Genomic DNA, 18,069 nt, shown 5'->3' on the forward strand with positions numbered 1-18,069 from the left:
CCAGATGTGTCATTAATGGGGTGATGCTTGACCCTCTCCATTTGACTCACTGAAACATTCCACAACAAACAGGAATGCGCAAAGGCCAGTCCTTTTGGACTGACTGCTCACTCATTTTTATCAGAATCAATAGTCTTTGCTGAGATCCATGTGTTTTAAAGGGGGCAGGGCAGTGAGCAGGAGAGGCAGAGGGAGGGCAGAGTTGCCTCCAGTGGGCAAAGCACTCAAGGTGGATTACGTTCAGACTGCAGCCAGGTTGGAATGACAGTGTCTTGTCCGCCAGCTACAAAGGTGTCCTTCCAAGATACCAGGATATAAGAAGAACAATGAGAAACGTCTTCATTTTTCAGCCATTTTTCCCTCCTACCGGAGCACCACAACCACAGTCTGAAGGAAGCAATAATTTTTTCCCGTAAAAAGTTGCTCAATATGCTACTGGAACAGCCTGTACAAGGATTATGCCTTTGCTCCCTATTAGCCGAGAGCAGACGGCTAATGAAACATATTACACAGTACAAGAGATCAAATTTATTTTGACTACCTGATGTATCTGACACACTAAGACGTGGCTAACTGAGAGAAAGTTTCATTGAAAAATCTGTTTTGTTAAAGGTTTCCTCATTCCTCTCCAGTTTTACTATTATAGTCAGTGTTACATAAATTACTGACGTCTGTAACAAAGAAATAACACTTACAAAACAATGAGGAAAAATATTACCTAGAAAGTGTGAGAAGAAATAAAACACGTGAATAATGCAATAACATTGAAATCAAAGTTTTTATGTAACAAATTGTCAAAGACAGAAAAAAGTTAAAACTTTCTAATGAGAGGCAAACATTTTAATACTCTACTACTGAAAAGAAATTATTACAAGTTTTTTGGGAAGCAACCTGGCAGGAGGTATCAAAAGCATTCAGAGTTGATACCATTGATTCAACAAATCTATTTCTAAGGATTAATCCCAAAGACATAATCAGAGATGCAGGCAAATATTTATGTGCAAAAGATACTCATTTCAGCATCATATATAATAAGAAAAAATTAGAAGCAACTTTCCAATCCAAGAGAGAAACGATTAAATAAATTATGCTATAATCATGTGCTAAGAAAATTATAAACCATTAAAATCATGTTTTCAAAGAATATTTTAAAATGGGAGAAAATACTTATGGTACCATTAAGGAACAGACAAAACCTAAAAATGTGACTAATTCTATATATATGAAAATAATTGAGAAAAACATAGCTAAAGTTAAGTTGTTCTCTCTAGATAAGTTTACAAATTTTGCTTATTTTCTTTGTGGGTTTTTTTCCCCTAAATCATCTACTGTGAACAAGTGCTGCTTTTATAAGTATAAGAAAAGTTATGAAAATAATAGTTACATATATACTTCAACTAGAACATACTTTTCAATGAGGCACTGAACTCTGTAATTTCATGGCTAGCCTACACCTCAATAACAAACCCAAGATGGCTTCGAATATTTTTTCTACCCTGAAAACTGCCTTAAATGGATGCCTACTGATGATTTTTTAAAGAATATCCACATACATTCTAGCCCTTGAGATTTAGCGAAAAGCATGAAGTATACTTTGAAATACATCACTCGTCACCAATACTGGCAATGAGTTACTCACTCTTAAATATGTACAGTCTTTCAACAAATGCAAGAAAGCAATGAGTCGTCAGTTTACAGACAAATGCATTCTTGTTTTGGTCCTAAGCAGGTAAAAGAGGCATTAAAACCTTACAGTTTAGTCACATTCTGTAAAGCTGCTAAAAAAAAATACACTTTTAGATGCTTCAGTTATAATTTTGTTGTTTGGAGCAACTAGTGGTTTACTCCTATCCCAAACCCTTCCCAATCATCGAGTCTTGAAATCTCTAGTCTGGAATGACTCTCCTTGTCCCATGCCATCTACAAGTGGTCACTCGGGGGTCCCAACCTTGGGTCATAGTTGCAGGGGACATCTACATGTGCATCTCTCTAACACACATATACACAGTTCTGATTATATCTATGCAGATTTGCAGCAGCCCATGAAAATATTTAAGCTAAAAGAAAGTTTGTGCAAAACCAGTGTTTTATCATCTGAGAGTGAAAATAATGTTCAGTGGCATCACTGCTAGGTAAAGTTTCACCTATAAATTAGTGAAACATTCATACAGCCACCAAAAAAAGTGATAGTTGTGACTTGCCTTCAATTCTGGCATATTCTATTATGTATTTTCCCCATATGCGTGCAACTACCAGAGGGTAAGCAAACACCTCTTTCTTTTATGCTCTTAATGCTTTAATAGAGCCAAGAGAGACAACAAGCCATAAGGGAAAGAAGAAACAAAAACTGCTCCCTTTTCAGAAACTGTTTAGTAATTAATTCCTCAAATAGTCATTGAGAGTCCACAACGTGCAAAGGACTGTGGTGGGCACCAAAGGGGGAGATCAAAGGCGGGGCACAAGGGGGACGACAGAGGTAAATAGACACAGATGCTGCCCTCAAAGAGGCTGTCTACTCCTTTGGTTTCCAGAGAAACCAAAGTCAGACACGAGTGAGTGCATATAATGCAGATGCTGCCTTTTATGGCAGTTGGCTGTATATATTGAGAACTCAAAAAAGCTCTTTTTTGTGGGGGGGGGGGGAGGAAGATTGGCCTTGAGCTAACATCTGTTGCCAATCTTCCTCTTTTTGCTGAGGAAAACTGGCCCGGAGCTAACATCTGCGCCCATCTTCCTCTGTTTTGTATGTGGGATGCCTCCACGGCATGGCTTGATGAGTGGTGTGTAGGTCTGCATCCAGGATCTGAACTTGCGAACCTGGGCTGCTGAAGTGGAGCGTGTGAGGTTAACCACTATGCCACCAGGCCAGCCCAGCTCATAAATTTTTATGATTACTCTAACATGATCTGAAATGCAGGGAAAACCTTAGGAACAGAGGTAATAACTTCCAGTATCATTCATTAAGCACTTTCTGAGTGCAAAGCCTTGTGCTTGGTGCCTTACGTATACACCATTTTTAACCCCTGGAGGAACCCTGGCCGGGAGGATTTTACTATCCCCAACTCGTGAATGACGAAAAGATGATGTCCTGATACCTATTGTGCACACACGAAATGTGATGCTGCCATTAAAATGGTATTAATGAAGAACTTGATGTAGTTGCCTGTGCTTTGTTTAAAAAGAAAGTAAAAAAAATTGTATATTATCATAGCTATTGAACCAAATAAAACTAGTGCATTATAAATACACTAAACTATAAAATAGGGTTTACTCCTGCCTTAATGAGACCATGAGTGATTTTTTCTTCATTTCTCTCTATATTCCAAATGATAAAGATGTCACTATTAAATGATAACGATATCACTATTTAGCTGAGATGTTGAGACTGAAAGGTGACACAGCTGGTCCTTATGGCCAGCCCCCTGGTTGAGCTCCCACTGGGAGTGGTCCCAAACAAATGGCAGTAACTAGAAAATTCAAGTTAGAAAGATCATGTATGTGCCAATCAAGTAGACAGAGCAAAATGGCATTTGCAACCTTAACATCAATCTCTGATTTAACAACCACCTTCCTTTTCAAGTAACAGGCTAAGACGTCTCAAAGAGCCTTAAAAAAAGCTACATAAACACACTAAGTGGAGTGTGTCTTAGAATCTATGTTAAACATTCTGTTGGTGAAGTATGCTTCATCATCGTTGCAACAGCACACATCTCTTTACGGGGCCCATGCCAACGAAGTCATGTTTAATTACAGTGTCAACACACAGCATCTCCTTTACTACCCCTTGAGGGGGTTCTAAAAATCCACTCTGTCAAAGGCCTCAAGTGTTGTCCCCCATGCACATCTTAGGCGGGGAGCAATTCAAATCTGGGTACTTGTGAGAGAAATTATCACTTTTTCAAAGTGATCAGATGAGACTTTGCACAAAAGTGTTATCTTCTGAAAATATAATTCAGGAATGCATGAGCACATGCACATACTCACAAACCACATGCACGCATACAGGGAGTTGTCAACGACCTGAGAGTGTTTAGAAAGTTTAGAGGGGGTTTACTGCCTATTCTAAGTAAACAACCCAAAATAATTCATCTAGAGATAAAAAGACATGGCTTTCTCAGATTAGAAAGGGTACAACAAAGTTAAAACTATCTGGGTCACTCCTGAAGTAGCATAGTGGTATTGTCTCTTAATAGGCAATAAACATGACGGAAATCTTCAGCCACATGAGACCACTATAGTAAATGTAATTACATATATCATTAATTCCAAATTGCCATATGATAGTTCAAAGGTACTTTTAATTATTTTCTTCAACCTTTACTTGAGTAGTCATGTTTGTTACCTGCCCAGGACTAAGCCCAGCATAAAGTAGTAGGTAATAACCCAAATCCATGGGATCCCTCATCTAAGGGCTCTGGATAACTATAACCATAGGAGTATGCACACACTTACAACAAAAATACGTAGAGCTCAAGTTCACGTTACATCAACTTCAAAAATTCCTTAAAAGCTCTAGTTGAACAAAAACCTATACAGTGAACCATTTCCCCACTACCTCCCATCACAATCCCAGACATGGTTACCAATGGGTAATACGACAATACAGACACAGTATAAGATAGGCATAACTTTCAAATTTATCACACAATTAAATTCTATTATCAGCCTTCACTGATCTTAACTATTTAAGCAGATATCCTACTTATTTAACTGAAATAATTAACGTAACCCAAAAGCCGTAAGGAAAATTTTCAAAGACCGATCTATCTCTAACATACTTGTCTATCTCTAACATACTTGTACATTCACTTACCAAATGCCCCACAGAATTAATTTCTGCCTACAGAAGGAAGTGTTATTAGCTGGTAAATGTTTATGTAAATTGCTTTGCACAAAGGATAATAAACTTCTACAACTTCAAAGAAGTAAAATGGTAGGGGGCCAAATGTGTTATTAATAACATACATAAACGGCTATCAAGAAACAGTGCACTCTCCCATTTAACCATCAGAGAGGAGAACCATATCCTCTCCCAAATATTTTCCTTCAGGGCCCTGCTGACAAGAAAACTCTGGGCTGCTTGACAATAGGTTTGAGTCTTACAAGTTCTGTGGATCCTAAATGACTGTGGGTCTAAATGCTAAATCATTCCCAAAGAAGTTCTTTGAAAACCATATAGTCCAAGTTTACTATTTAAGCAATATTTTATACTCTGTCAGTAACAGACAGGAAATTTGCTCTACTGACTATCCAGGCCAGAGAAGGCAATCTGCGCCAGGCACAAGCAAAGTCACCACATAGGAAACTGCATCACAGAGAATACTAATCCTATAAGAAATTATGAGGTTGGTGAGATTTATCCTGGAAACATGCTAATATTCCCCATCAGTGACTCCGTACCTGTCTCAAGACGGCCCCTCCTGAAAACAGTCAACTCCTCACCTTTTTCCAGGTACCTAATGAGGGCTTCACTCTTGCTCTCACTTGGCAGTACCTACATTCTGATGGCATTTGCCCACAGTAATGATTAACTAGAACAGTTTAGAATACCGATTTACGCCCTCTGTTCTGTGTGTTCTAAGAAGAGGACTCTGTTGTCCGTGCAGACATGTTGATTCTAGCACATGACACCACCATGATGGTCACTGTGGAAGGCCCGAAGATCAGGAATTCTTAGAGCAGAGGTTCTCAACCTTTAATCACCTGGAGCACTGATCAAAACAGACTGCTGGGCTCCAAGCCCAGAGTTGCCAATTCAGATCTCAGGTAGAACCTGATAATCTACATTTCTAACAAGTTGCCTGTGTGAGCACTCCACTCGGGGAACCCCTGAGACTCCATCTTTTCCTCTTTTTCTCCAGGATCCAGCACAATGAGCTCTTTCAATTCAGTATTCCCATCTCACTATCCAATCACTCCTGAGGGGGTAGAGGAGGGTACGGCTTCATCTCTACTGGAAGTTAAGGACTCTGCCTCTCCTGGTGGGCTCACCCTGGCTGCTTGACACTGCTCATGTTTACTGGGGTCATGGGAAGGGCAACCTACAAGGTCTGCCTGTAATTATAATTTACCAGTTGGCACCACTTCTTGTTTATTTCAACGGGGGTCAGGGAGAAGGAAGAGAGCAAAGGCAAGTCGGTTCTTGCCTATTTAAAAAAAAAAAAAAAAAACTTTTGTCTAATGAGAGAAGAGTTACATGAACCCTGTAATAAGACAAGCCTATCAGGAATTCAGTTCTAAAGGAAATAAAGCAAGGAGGAAAATTCTGAGATATGATCACCTCAGTCAGCTTGTTTGTTTGGACTTGAGTCTGGTGGGGATACTGACATCTGCTCCTCTACCGTCTTCACGGTCAGAAAAGGAGAGTCAACCCAACTCAAACTTCATAAAACAAAAATTCAAAGATACGCTCTTAATTGCTTAATTATATTTCATTTTTCATAAATTAGCTCCCTGGACACCCAATTTATCAAGTCAGCAGCCTAAAAAACAGCCAAAAAAAATATCTAAGCTTGAAAAATACTGCACTGCTATCACCAAGCATAGGAACAGACTTCAAAAGTCGTCACTCTAACACTGAGTCTCTTCCTTGGCCAGCCCCACCCATGCCCTTATGATCCAAAGGAACTACAGCTGGTCAAGCAGAGGAACTCTGAACTTGACGCCAAGGGGGAATCGACACTGAGCTGTGCCTGACTAGAAAAGAGGGCAAATTCTACGACAGAGAACTACTCAGGGAATTCAGCCTTTATTAACGCAACAGAGGAAAGAAGGTGCTTTTAATTAACTCTGGAAGAGTCATCAGTTCCCAGAGCACAGCTTGCCTTTTACTTCTGCTGTCACAGCACACTCCGGGATGCTGGGACTAAAGACAGCACTCGGGGTATTAAGCACCCCTCCACATCACAGAGATGAACACTGCTGAGACCCCGTGTGCTTGGTGCTCAGGAACAGAGGTCGATCTGAAGGAGACACCATGCAGATTAGTAAACAACAACCATGCTGAGAGCGGGCCTCGCAGGGCCAATTTTTGTGGGCAGACAGGGGAAGTGGGGGGAGAAGAGGGAATCCAAGGACAGTTACGTCCAGGAGTAAACGCTTCCTGTGCACATAAATATCAACCTCTCTACACCAGAGTGTTCATCGTGAGCCAAGCACTCAACACTTTCTGTACAATCCTTCCTTTAACATATGTAGGAACATTCTAGACTTCTCAGGGGTGGGAGTGACAGTGGTGCCAGACACACATCAGGAGCTAACCCCAAAGACCGGTCCAGTTCTCACTGGAAGAATCTTTCTTCTCACAGGGAAGATTCTCTGAGGGGAAAGGATTCCTGTTTCACATGGGTTAACATGAGATGTGGCAGCTTCTAAACTCTCCATAGGCAGCCCCCACGAGTGATATTCATTTGGTGAAGCAGCTGCCAGGGCATGAGGAAAGCCATGAGGTAAAGGTTTTGATCTTGGCACCAGCCTGAATACAGAAGGAACAGAGCAGCTCATCTTAAACAAGTCCCTGTGTTATGGGCTAAACACTCAGGTCCCCCGAGAAAGACATGTTGGGGTCCTAAGCCCCAGAGCCTCAGAACAAAACCTTATTAGGAAATAGGGTCTTTACCGAAGTAATCGAGTTAAAATGAGGTCATTGGGGTGAGCCCTAATCCATAATGACTGGTATCCTTATAAGAGCAGAAATCTGGACACAAAGACAGACTCACAGTAATGAAGAACCACAGGCACTTTGTTACCACAGCCTGGGAAATAATACTCTGCTAAACCAGCCTCTATTGGAAACCCTTGGGGCCAAATGTGTTACAGAACTCTGACTTTTTTCTCATTTTAGGTGATTCTGACTATCCCAATTACTAGGTAACATTCCCAGTAGGGGCTTGGGGCAGGACTCATAATCAAATGTTACTATCTGTAGCAATATGTATGAATGTTGGCATTAAGTTCTACACAAAACCAGAAATACTCTCAAGTCCCTTCAGGTCAGGTTTTGCTATGAAATGAGTTTCCTACAAACCTACAAATATGTTCTCAGTTTCCAGGGCTCTTTGGATTTTCAAACTGCAGACAAAGGTTTATGGACCTTTTACTAAGTTGCAAACCAATACTTAAAATACATTAACTCCTAATGCCACCCTGCCAACCACATTCAGACTATTTTCAAAAATACAAAGAACTGCCTGTGAAATCCCAGAATTCCTCAGGGAAGCCAAAGCATCCCCTCAACTCTTAGATAAATAATTTGTAGAAGAATTTAAAAGTTTTATCTTCAAGGCTGTTAAACATGCAAACAAACCACCAGATACTTGACCTCTCTACTCTCTCTACCACAAGGCTTTTTAAAACAGGATTTTAAAAGAGAGGCAAAAACAATTATGCTTCACAGTCTTACCACAGGAAGAAAACTATAATCAACAGAAAGAGGCCTAGATTATGGTAATGCCCCGCCCCAATGGGAGCAAGAAGGTGAATGTTGTAGGGCACACATCTTTTTCCCAATTAGCTAGATAAATACATGGTGGGTACTCACATTGGGACTTCTTGCACCCATAGATTGTCAAGAAGAAAAGGAGTTCATAGAAGAAATGAAGCCTTCATCTGCATTAAAAATCTTGGTTGACCTGCTCCTCAACAGTGTGAGCACCAGAGCCCCATACACATCCCCAAAGCTGGATACACGCTGGAGATTTTTCCTCGTGTTCAGATATTTTAAAATCTTCCCTTAAGTTCCTGTGTTAGATGAGACTTCTAAAGTGAGCCTCGGATAGGTTCCATAATTATTAGTAGGGACTGTTCCTACCCACACCACCCCCAGCTCAAAAGGGTGTGTGTTTGAGCATGAAGGTTTATGCTGCTAGATGACTTTGTTTTATGGGTATATATGCTTCTCCCTGACCTCACAACCACGAAGAAGAAAGCATTAAAAAGCCAAGGGACAAGAGCCAACAGGAGAGATTAAGAGAATTTACATAGAATAAAATGCACCTTTCCCATAATAACTGTGGAGGTCAGACCTCTATTACACTGAAACAGAACACAGGATCCTCGTTTACTTTTGCCCTATGCATAAGAATTGCTACTAGGCACTAAGTGCAGAATCCAGTGAAGCCATTTGTCAACATCAGCCTCCTCTCCTTGATTCTCCTAATACGCCAATCTACTGTCTTCCAAGTTTTCAGCCCACTTCCCATGGTGCATACTCACTTACGGGTGATTCTTTATGTTTCCCACTCTCACTCCTGTGGAAATCCTGGATCCTTCCAGGCTCAGAGCAGCTACAGGTCCTCCTCCTCCTCTTCCCAGAACAAACCACCTATGATAACCAGCCTCTCCATGCTCTGCATTCCTACAGTCACATTGTTTAGACCACTCCTTTGCCACTGACTCATGTGCCCTTCTGCGTTATTTGTCCTTTTTCAAGTACGCAAATCTTAATTCTCTTAAACTAGCCACACGTCATGTAAGGCCACTATCTATGTTAGGCTCGTCAGCATTTTCCACAGAACAAGTCCTCATAAGTATTTTTTGGTTGGTTGGCTTCCTACACATCATTAGGATAGGGTAAGTTCTTCCCAGGGACACACATTTGTAAACATTGTCTTGCTTGAGTTGCCAAAATGTGGAATGCTCAGTTTATCTCACACCTGATAATGATCAACTAGATACGGAATGTATTTTCCACATAAAGCTTTTTCTTAAACTTGCTTCACTTTCTTCACGTTTCCACAATGTGGGAGCCACAAGATCATTTCCTAGAGTGTCCTGAGTGACAAGCTCAAATATACTCCAAGAAACAACAAAATGGGGGCGAGGGGAGTTTCACAGTGAATCTCATCTCAGCAATAATAGTACCTGATACCAAAAACTAACATCATGAGCCACTTTAGATTAACTAAAAGCAAAACTTTAATCAACTGACTTACAGAACTGACATACACTTTCTATACATGAGAAACTTAAATATTCGAATTTCAAGGACACAGAAATGTTAATGTCTGAAGACTTAACTTAGGGAGAAAATAACAAAACAGTTAATTCCAGAAACACACTGGAAAGGGAATTCCTACTAAAATATGGACCACTAGCTAATTATGAATCATTATACATTTTTATTCCAATTGTGTAAGTTCTTGGTGTCAGTTGCCATGCTTTTGTAGTCTGTTGATTTTTCCTCCAACCCCGAAAAGGTTTCATTTCAAAATAAAGATGCATAAGCCTCAATATAGATGTGAATTTTCACACACCCAACATTTTTTTTTTTTTTTTTGAGGGGATTAGCCCTGAGCTAACATCTGCTGCCAATCCTCCTCTTTTTGCTGAGGAAGACTGGCCCTGAGCTAACATCCGTGCCCATCTCCCTCTACTTTGTATATGGGATGCCTACCACAGCATGGCTTGCCAAGCAGTGCCATGCCTGCACCGGGGATCCGAACCAGGGAACACTGGGCCGCCAAAGCGGAACGTGTGTGAACTTAACCGCTGCGCCCCCGGGCCAGCCCAAGACTCAACTCTTAGCCCTTAATCAAGGCACACGATAGAGAAAAGATTCATTGTAATTAACTTAAAAATGTTGTGCAGCTGACTTGGATTGAGATACTATTGAACAGCGATCATCATTATATCAAATAAATGCCAGTGGTGGGTGCAGCACGTGTCACCACAAAGTGAGGCCAGGTCATTGGGAGGAATGTGAGTTAGGTTACCCCCAGCAAGGTGAACGTGCATATGTGCACCCCCATTCTGCAGGAATATCATTCAGTAACCAGACTGAAAAAGCAGTCTGAGATCTCAGCAAGTAACGTTCAGGGAGCAGCGGGGCTCCTTCTAAGGGAACACAAAACCCAACCCAGACACATGCGATCTGAATGCGAGAACGGTGAGTATGGGCACAACTATGTGTTCCAGCCAAATACCATTCATTAACTGCTAATGAGATTTACACTCTATATATTCCATAGTCCGTAATTTTGAGGAAATTTTAAAAGGTAAGTAGGCCCTGTAGAGAGCACAAAAGAAGGAAAACCTCCTCTGCTCTTCTGTGATTGGTAAAGAGGTTCCACAGCAGGGCTTCTGGCACTTCACTGTGCACTGTAATCACCTGAGGATTCTGTTAAAATGCAGATTCTGATTGGGGAGGTGTGAAGGGAGCCCCAAGAATTTCCATTTCTAACAAGCTCCCAGGTGACACTGCCAGTGGGTGTAGCGAGGCTCTAAAGGAGATGAGGATACAGCTCATTCAGGAGACAGCTGCAGATGTGGAAGAGCGCATTGACTCCGACAGAAAGAGCTCAGACGTGGATGCCCAGAGCTGAGAAATACAAAGTTACAGGCTGATGTGCCCTCCAGGCTTCATCTTTGGCTTCTTTTCACTTGGCAACACTCCCTGAGTGGGCTCACACTCCCCTCTCCGCAGGCATACCCTCCTCCTCCATGATTATTAACTGCTAAGTGATGGCCAAGTCAGGACTCCAGCCAAGACCCCAGGCCTGAGCAACAGGCAACAAACGGAGGAACTTTCTGGGCATCCCATCCTCAGTGATTAGGTATCTCATGGATGAAATTCACAACAAGCCCTAATCTCCTCTACTCCACATCTTGTTAATAAAGCCAAATATTAACCCAATTGCCCCAGCCAAACACATGGGAATCATCCGCTCTGAATTGGTTCTTTGTAATCTCACAGATAAAGTCCAGACTACAGTGCATACACAGTCTGCCCAACTCTGGCCTCTGCCTGCCCCTTCAATGCCATCTTCCCTGTGCCTCACACATTTAGCCAAGGGGGGCGACTTTAGTTCTCTGAGCACATCATGCTTTTTCCTCTGCTGGAAATGCCCTGGACCCCACCTTGCCTCCATGTGACCCTCACTCAACCTTAAAGACCAGCTCAACTGTCTTTGAGTTGATTTCCTAACCCCAAACCCCACTCCTGTTGGCAGAAGCCTACCAGTATAGCAATCATTTACTTATGTATCCATTATTGTTACTGGTCTGGAAGCTCCTTATGAACAGGGTCATGTCTTGGTCACTTGTGTCTATGACATTCCAGCTACACAGTAGGTCTGCAACAAGTAACTGCTTTACAGGGTATGGTGATGGCCCAAGGGCAGGTTAGGGGCATGGAGGAGAGGTGGAATGGGTAAATCGCGAGCTCTGTGCTAGAAAGATACTGGAAAATATCATTGTCTATATCATGGAACATATAGAATTCACATGCTGTGAAATGGCCATTTCTATTATTTTAAACTATAGTACTGCTAAAAGAGGAATAAAGTGGATGGAAATAAAACAGCCTCATTTGCAATTTCTTGGTTATTTTTCTCATGTCATGACCGAAACAAAGAAATCCAATAGTAATGGAGCAGAAGCTGAAAGTAGAGGATAATCTGCTCTTAGGGAGTTCGAACGAGAGGCAATTAATAAAGGATTAAGGCTAAGTAAAACCACAGTGGAACGTGTAACTGCAGCACGCTGAAAACCACAGTGGCAATTAGGTAGGAAAAACCCACAATGGGTAAAACATTTGCTACGTCGATGAATAGCTTGTAAGGAGCTTCACAGAGCTAGTCCCCTGTGGACAGACTTCTTTATACACCAGAAGCCAGGGAGCTCAAATCCCAATCCACAGAAAAAGCATGTGAGAAAGTCTGGAATTTAGACTTTCACCTCAAAGTGGTGACAGCCATGCTGCCAATTCCATTCTACTAATGCATAAAGGTGGGGCGCGGTGACCACAGACAACTCACCTCAAAGGACTGACAACTCAGAAGAAACCACGGCCTCCAACTGACCCCAGTGAGGATCATAAGACCACAAGGAGCCTCCCTTCAGACTCTCCGAAGGCTCCAGGGTCTGGCTTCCCCTCCCATTCCTTCTCTCAACAAGTATTCACTGAGGACCTACCTCAGGTCTAGCACCTAAGATACACCAACGAAGAAACACTGTAACCTCCTGACCTTGGTGGGGCTTACACACTCTAGCAGGGGGAGCCAGGTAGCACAGAATAAAGCAGGAAAGAATAGCGTTAGACAATGACAAATTCTAAAGAGGGAAGAAACACAGCAGACAAAGAGGACTGACACTAGGACGAGGGAGGGAGGCGATGGTTGCAGTTTTCATAGGATGGTCACAGGACCTGTGTGAAACTGACTTTCAACAACTACTTGGAGGAAAGGAGAAATTGTTAACTGGAGGGAAGACCCTCACAAAAATGTAACAGTTGCACATTTGAGAAAGAGAGGATTTCTTTCTTCTCAGTTTACAGCTGCCTCAGTTTACTCGATGTAGGGTGACAGCAACGTGATTGAGGGCCACACTCTGCAGTAAGACATACTCGGGTTTGTTTTCTAGCGCTGCCACCTGCAACTGGGAATAACCAGATGTCATGATCTCCATCAGCCAGTCTCACCCAACAGTGGCCAGGCCTCCATACCCTTTACCTTTAGCACCTGGTGAGCTGCAGTTGTCCCAAGCAATGACGTAGACCACAATATGTCCCACGGGCCTCCCCTGCCCCCAAGCACAGCACAGGAACTCATGGCCCTGGTGACCTGACAAACTCAGAATGCCTTAAGTCATTCTCTGCGAACCTGGGTTAAGAAGTTCAGGAGGTTTGGACCATGTCTCATCAGTGTACTGCTCGGCATGGCTTTACAGTCACCCTTCCCTCTCAATATTTATCCTATAGTTTCAAACTCGTAACAACTTAGAAGGTTTGGTGCCACAGGTTGCTCTAATAAATCTTGACATGGAAAAAAAGAAAAGTGAGCGCTCAATATTGGAGGTCACCTAACCTCACAACTCCATTTGACAAACGACAAAACTCATGTCATGTCAACGGTACAGCTGTAAGTTCAGCCTTGGGCCTCTGTATCCAGGCTGCCACACCTCTTAGAGGGCAGAATTCATCCATTCTGAGGCTACTCCCTAGCCGTGGATGTCCCTAGTTTCCAAAATGGACTAGAGATGATACTTGAGGCATGTCCAATGAATGAAAGTATTTTTTCCAGGAAATCTCTCTTCATTTGCTCCAGGATCAATGACCATTTACTCTTCTAGGCACAATAATGTATAGCTTTCCATGGGAATGATGTTTTAAAGGATTTTTTTAAAGCAAGTTTTCTAACCACTATCCCAGTGTTGGCCACAACTTCCATACTAACTGTAAACAGCCATACTGGAACACGTGAGGAGGAACCGTGCAGAAGGAAAAAAGCTCACCCACCCATGCAATCGTTATTACTTTCTCCTGATTTTGTTTCTGTATAGCCCCTCAAACCACCTCCAATTACAAGACTCGTCCACTTGGGTATTATCAGTCTCCCCCATGAGGCTCCCTGCTGATGGGGAGGCAGGTGGCCGCAGATGGCTATGCAGCCCTCTGGCCGGGACACTGATGGGCACTTGGGCTCTCCTGTTTACCTTGGCCTCCTCAGCACCCAGGTCCTGAGTGGCCCCTTGAGAGGTTCAGTGCATATTTGTTGAACAAACGAATGAGTTTCACCTCAACATTGGGAGGCTATTTAGAATCTAAATGCACTCAATCTGGGAGCTCATGAATTGCTTTTTGTTTTGTTCTCTGTCCACTCTTCTCCCCTCTCCTAAAAAAAGAAGCAGAGCCAGACATACATGTGCACCAACACAACAAAAGGGCAATTTAATCATGATGCGTGTAACACCTCGGATTAGGCATCAGCAGGAGGCTGGGGCGGCCTCGGGCTCGGGGCAGGTGCAGAGACCTGCCCAGGGTGGGGCAGAGGGGACGGCGCCGCCCAGAAGTGCACTGCTGAATCTTACAGTGGAGTTGGTGGGTCTTATTCTTAAACTAGTTATTGCTAAAGTAAGAGGCGGCTTTGTCATCAAAGCTTTCCGTCCTGTGTCACGCTCAAAATCGAATTTTAATGGCAATCCCTGCACAGTGGGATAATGCATCACCTCCCGGAACTTGCAGTTCCCGCAGGTGGCAGGGCCCTCCTTCAGTCTTATTCTCACTCTCTCCCTCTGACATAATCACACATCATCTGTCATCTTACATAATCTCTCTAACCATTAAATTCTTTATTTTCTTCAGAAACCGAGTTCCACTGGCACACGCACGAGGAAAACTACTTCACCCTTGGTTTGTGGCCTCCCATTAATGAACAAAGAACTGAAAAGAAAATTAACTTTTTTTAACCAGCTAACAAAATTAGGGGACATATTTTCCCACTCTCACTAATCTTACAAATCAATTAAGTCTTAATTGTCCTTGATCGCCATCCTCACTCAGCCCAATGCGTAAGGACTGTTAAAGTACATATTTAAAAATAAAATCAATCCAGTGAAAACAAGAATAAGAGAAGGGAAAAAAAATCAACCTTAAAAGAATTTTAGGTCAACAAAAACTACCAAGCGTAAGTGAAAAAGAGGTACCCCTCAGTGTCCAACATAAAGATAATTAATTAATTAATTAATTTGGTAACTGACATACGAAAAGAATAATCAGAGGATAAATTATTTTCATGTAACGAACAAGGCATTACAAGTGTCATAAATAGCCTTGTCAATGAATTAAAATATATAGGCACACAAATGTAATACCAGACAGGACAGGGTCCAAAGAGAAAAAAAATCTCTTTCAGATAAATTACTCACTGATTAACCTTGGATACAATTATACAACCTCAATACAACAGGGCAAGAAAGAAAAAGCGGAATATATTAAAATGCCCTCAGGCCTACCACGCCATTTCTTTTAAAGAAGCTAGAAGTTTCCTTGAGTCTCAAGGCTGTCTACTTAGCATGGCAGACCTTAGCCAAAATAATCTCCTCAACCCTGTTAGCTGAGCTGAAGATGTGAATCCCAGCACCGGCAAATGCTCCAGAAAATCACAGCCCCAGGACTCCACACAGCCAGCCTCTGCTCAAGATCCATGACCAAATGCCCATTGTAATGTGACGGGGTTTCCAGTCACCGACCTGAGTCAGAGGAGGGTTTATAATGGCATCTGAGCTGCTCACCTGCAGCGGCCCCAATGAGTAATAGAGAAGTGAGCAAGACGGCCTGCATCATTTCAAGCGGTGCTTTTTTATGCATTTCTATTAAACTCCATTTATCCCACTTGAATCTACCGTCTCTGTGTTTCCACTTAGTCTGAAGGGACACTGTTCACCGCCTCTGGGAGGTGGTGATACGTTACACGTCTCAGGGGCTGTTCCAAAAATTTCCACTGAGTCTTCCATTTTCTAGGAGAAGAAAGTCAATCCTTTCTTTTCAGAGATGATGTCAAGCAGGAGCTGGAATTTTACCCTTTCTTCCAGTAACTACTTCTAAGATGAATAAATAGCTCACATATGTCTCAGCTGAGGGAGTACAGCTCATGATTACCTAAGGTCCCGTGATTATTTTGGCAACAACAGCAGGGCAGGAGGGAGTCTCTAGATCGATCCCTCAGGCCTTCAGAGGAGTCAGAAACAAAGGCCCCTTTGGTGTCAGGAGGGCAGCTGGGGGTCTCACCCAGGCCTGACCCACAAGTCCTGGCTGGTGGGCGGGATCGCACTCGGGAGCTGCCCACCTGTGCTCCTGCCTACCTGGGTACCAAGAAAACGAGGCCAAGCACGGAGGGAGCACAAATATTTACTGTAGGTGAAGGTGTGCCAAGTGACCCTCGGTGGAATTCAGAGGCACTGAGAACACAGTTGGGACAGATTCTGAGAACACACGACAACACGTGCTTCGGCCATCGCCCTGAAGGTGAATGACCTCAGAAGCCTGTGGGATCTAAGGCGAGAGACCAGCAGGCTCGCCACAAGCCTGCCCATTCTCTTCATCGCTGGCACCTTAAGTCATCGTTAACTCAAAATGCACAAGGAAGGAAATCACAAGGAGGGACAGACTTTCGCCAAAGTGAACGAAATGATAGGTAAACGAGCCCACCTTGAAAACTGATTTGGAAAAGCCCAAAGTACAGACTGATGGAACATTGCCAGGAATGAAATACAAAAAATCAAAACAACCCTCCCCCACAACACAACCCTCACAATCACAAAAGCCTCTGTTTTATCAACTACCTCTAAGATGCTGTCAGTAAGTATACATGCTCTCCAGCGTCAACACACCCACCAAACTAACCACTTGAGGAGAACATTTTTATACTCAAGTGGCGAATTCCTGTCATTCCGTTCCTGCCTTCATTTTATATCCTTTCATTATATTCCATAATGACAAGAGAATGTTTTAAATCAACATTTAGTTGCAATACAAGACTCCAAAAAAACCACTTTTTAATTAAAAGAAAACCCATAACATCAGTGAGAATCGCTCCCATTTCTTTTCTCCTAATTAAATAGAAAATATTTCTTCTTCCTCTTTTCTTGATTTCACCATCATCTTACTCAAATTCCCATCAGAATGAAAGTTCACCTTGTCCTTCTCACAGATGTTGGGGGGAAAAAATGCAATACCCCATAAGTTCTTTGAATTCCTTCTTCTCTTATAGTTTAGTTGCCTGTTTTCTTCAACTGGCACAAGGTAACTCAAACACAAGTAAACAACATACTTCTCAATGTGAAATAAAGTCCTTTATTAAAAAATAACTCAGATTTCACTACAGGCTTCGCCATTTCACATTGCCGTTACATTTTTATTGTCTTAGAATTCCATCGATCTTAAGCAACATTTAACATTAGGAAAACTTTTTTGCAAGTAACCGAGCACATTCATATAAAGGTGTGGCCTGCACCCAAACTTATTTTAGCAAGATACAGACATACACTAACTAGTCAACTAACAGTTTATGAATCAACATCAAATGACACAGTCAAGAAACAGAAATCACGTGTTAATCATAACGTATATTCATACGTATGAATAGTAAGGGTGGGAAAATAACAACAAAACCTCAAGGAAAAATTCAGTTGAGTACGTTCTGGACTTTAATTTCTGTTCTCTCAAAGCAATAGTAGTAATAAGAAGAAGAAATGCTCATAGAATAAGTCATGCAAGCCAAATACTAAGGGGAAGAAAAATTTTCTCACTACCAACCAACAATTCAGATATAAACCATAAATCATTCTCCAAGC

General features: G+C 42.2%; 1 protein-coding gene across 9 annotated transcripts in view; it reads right to left on the reverse strand.

Annotated features, from left to right (window-relative positions):
• The window catches only part of NEDD4L (NEDD4 like E3 ubiquitin protein ligase), a 340,623-nt gene that overhangs the window by 160,122 nt on the left and 162,432 nt on the right, over nucleotides 1–18,069 (reverse strand). The window lies entirely within an intron of this gene.

This window comes from Equus asinus, chromosome 7 (assembly GCF_041296235.1).
Source record: "Equus asinus isolate D_3611 breed Donkey chromosome 7, EquAss-T2T_v2, whole genome shotgun sequence".
Classification (NCBI taxonomy): domain Eukaryota; kingdom Metazoa; phylum Chordata; class Mammalia; order Perissodactyla; family Equidae; genus Equus; species Equus asinus.